This window comes from Equus caballus, chromosome 4 (assembly GCF_041296265.1).
Source record: "Equus caballus isolate H_3958 breed thoroughbred chromosome 4, TB-T2T, whole genome shotgun sequence".
Lineage (NCBI taxonomy): Eukaryota > Metazoa > Chordata > Mammalia > Perissodactyla > Equidae > Equus > Equus caballus.
In genome coordinates this window covers 36,968,656-36,971,915 of record NC_091687.1, presented here as the reverse complement: position 1 = coordinate 36,971,915, position 3,260 = coordinate 36,968,656, and the positions used below count along the sequence as shown (strand labels likewise).

At 43.5% G+C, this 3,260-nt stretch overlaps 1 pseudogene; it reads left to right on the top strand.

The window, feature by feature from the left end:
- Nucleotides 1-818: 818 nt before the first annotated feature.
- On the top strand, nucleotides 819-2,828 carry LOC138923951 (myb/SANT-like DNA-binding domain-containing protein 7; annotated as a pseudogene).
- Nucleotides 2,829-3,260: the final 432 nt, after the last annotated feature.

Below are 3,260 nucleotides of genomic sequence, written 5' to 3'. Positions count from 1 at the left end.
TGTAGTATTTTGGAGAGAATTCAGACTTTTGTGATGTTAAATGTACTCCCATATCCATTTACCTGTTGACAAAATTTAGTATTGAGCATGTTGGAAATAAATCAGTTGGTGTCAAATTTTCAAATTATAAACTGAAAAAAAGCAGGGAATTGAAGATAGTTTTGGAAGCTAGATTCACTGTAAGCAGCCAACAATATGTATTTTTTAATTACATTTTTTATTTTGAGATAATTGTAGATTTACATACTATTGTAAGAAATAATACAGAGAGATCCAGTGTATTACTGGATTTACCACTTTCTCCCAATGGTAACATCTTGCAAAACTATACTGACATTGATATAATCAAGATGCAGAATGTTTCCATACATTTATCCCCTGCTTGCTGTTTTAGGGCAGATGGTTCAAGTAATGATGTGGTTGTCTTCTGCTATACTATGCAAAAAGTTTGCATCAGCAGGAACAACTTAAGCTCTCTTTTCTGGCCCTGAAAGTTGCCTTTTGACAAAGGAATGCACTGGTGACAGTCAGATGCTAATGTATAGCCACAGCGTGCTACTTGGGCCAAGGTTATTAAAGCATGAGCACCCTTCAGACGTCCTGCTACACCATGGTCCTGCATGCACTTCTCCAGAGTGAGCTGCCTCATGGTCCAGGTATTTCCCTCCTCGGTCTGTCTTCTTAGTAGACAGTGGTGATTTTTACAGATCCACAGTAGTACCAGGTCTCAGCCTTGGAAGCATTCTGCCCTTTGCGGAGGAGCCAGTCCCCTTGTTATCAAGTCAGTAAGGCTCTTTTTAGCCCCTGCTCCAGTACCCATCCTGGGTAAACTCCCAAAGTTGGGCTTTCTCAGTCTTGGCATCCTACCTGTTTGCCACCTACTTACAGGTAGCACCACTTAACTTGCTGCCGCAATTATCCTTCCACCCTGCCTGTAACTCTCATTCCCCTGTGGCCTTCCAGCCAGAAATTCGGTCCTTGGACCTGGCTTCTCAGCAATTAGCCCTGAGAGGGAAGAATCTGCTGGCTCCTGGAAATACACTGAGCGCAGAGAGCTTCCCCACACCTTCAGATTTGCACCTTGATGCCCAGGAGCTTCCTTCAGCTGGCCTTCCTTCCCAGCCCACTATGGGCAGTTCCAATAGCAGTGCGGTCATCCAGTGGTCCACACAGGAGGCACGAACTCTTCTCTCCATACTAGGTGAGGCAGAGTATATTCAGCACATCCAGACTGTGCATGATAATACAGATGTCTATCAGGCTGTGTCTAAACAAATGCAGCAGGAAGGCTTCCGCCGCACCAAACGTCTGTGCCACTCCAAGTTTAAAGTTCTGAAGGTATTGTATTTAAAGGCATATGTTGCCCATGCCACAAGTATGGGTGATCCACCACACTGTCCATTTTATGATACATTGGATCAGCTTCTCCAAAATCAGATAGTGACTGACCCAGACAACTTACTGGAGGATGCTGCTTGGGCCAAGCACTGTGATCAGAACTTAGTGGCCTCTGACACCCCAGGGGAAGAGGGAACCAGCATTCTGAGAGCAAAAAGGACTCAGGCAGTAGATCATCAGCCTACCTTGAAAACAGTTAAGGACTCAGATGAGGATTGTCAGCTGAGAATCACTGAGCAAATGCAAGAAACCAGTGACGTTGAGGACTCCTGGGATGAATCCTTGGGTGCAGGGTGCTCTCAAGGGACTCCCAGCTGCAGCAGCTCCCACCACCTTTTCAGAGGTGCAGTTACTTCCTGTCAGAGCAGCTCCATGACCAGACTGGCTGTGTCCGGTGAGCCCAGTCCCTGCACCAGCACCAGCCGAAACACTCCTGGGGTGGCCTCCACACAGCAACCTCCAGTCTCCTCCTCCAGAATTCCTTTTGTTTCTGGTGAGGACAGGCCTTTGACCAGTGAGCCCCCTCCAAGGTGGGCAAGGCAAAGAAGGCGGTCAGTAGTCAGGACTATTGCAGCTGAGTTGGGAGAAAACAGGAGATTGGCATGAGAACTTTCCAAGAGTGAGGAAGAAAAATTGGACAGGCTAATTGCTATTGGTGAGGAGGCCAGTGCTCAGCAAGATATGGCCAACGAGCTCCGCAGGGATGCCGTGATCACAGTCAGACGCTTGGCGACAGCAGTGGAAGAGGCCACCAGTGCTTTTCAGCTAGGGCTTGAAAAATTTCTTCAGAGGTTAATTTCGAATACCAAAAGTTAGGAACTGATTACAAAAGGTTGTGTTTCCTAAACCAATAGAAGCCCAGTTCCAACATCTTTCTTCTGGTACCCTGGCTCTTTTTCTATCTCCTCAGGAAAAAAAGAATGGACGAACCATTAATATGCAGAGTGGTAGGAATATATATGCTAGTTACTTTTCCCAAGCTTCTCCGCTGATTGAAAGACCTTTCAGATATGTAAGAGGTGGCCTAAAAGAAAATAGATGGAGCCAAGTCCAGACAGCTAGTTAGCCGTGGCTTTGTCAGTAATGTGAGGCAATTTAGTTTACTGCTCTACACCAGTTTCCTCATCTGTCAAATGTGGGCTAGATAGTAACTCCTGAGCTGCCTACCTCACAGGGTTGTTGTGAGGATGAAGTGACTAATAGATGTGAAAGGATTTAAAAGTTTAAAAGCACTATACACACGTAAGTTATTAATGCATATGACCTTGGCCAAGGTAAGGCTACAGTGAGGCACTTTAGTTGACAAGATATAGAATTATGGTTGTATATATGACCTCATTGCTTGAATCTTTACTAACTTACCTTGGCTACTTCCTGGAATTTAAGATCTTCATTTTTTAAATCCCTCTATAGCTTATTAGACTAATAGAGACACAACATGTATTTCTACCTTTACCTCGTATTTTAACTGCTCTATGACATACCTACGAGTAAGCACTCAATAGTCAAACCGTCTTTCCATTTTACTGGTTCTTAGTCTCTTATCACTATAAGAATATCCTTCAAAACTGACAGGGAGCCACAATCATGTATTATGGTTCATATTGGTAATCTTTGATTTAATGAGATATTTGCTGTTTTATAAAATATTAAATGAAAGTAAAGAATATATCCAAGGGTGGTTAAGAAAGTAGTCTCCTGGGAGTGGTACCATCTACTAATGATAAGGATTTGAATTGCAGGTTATTAATTTGTGACTTATCTCTTATGTTGACTGTATCATGAACTAGAGACCAAAGATAACATTCTTTTTTTTATTATTATTATTAATGGTCTTGAGGGGACATTCCCAGAAGTAAGCA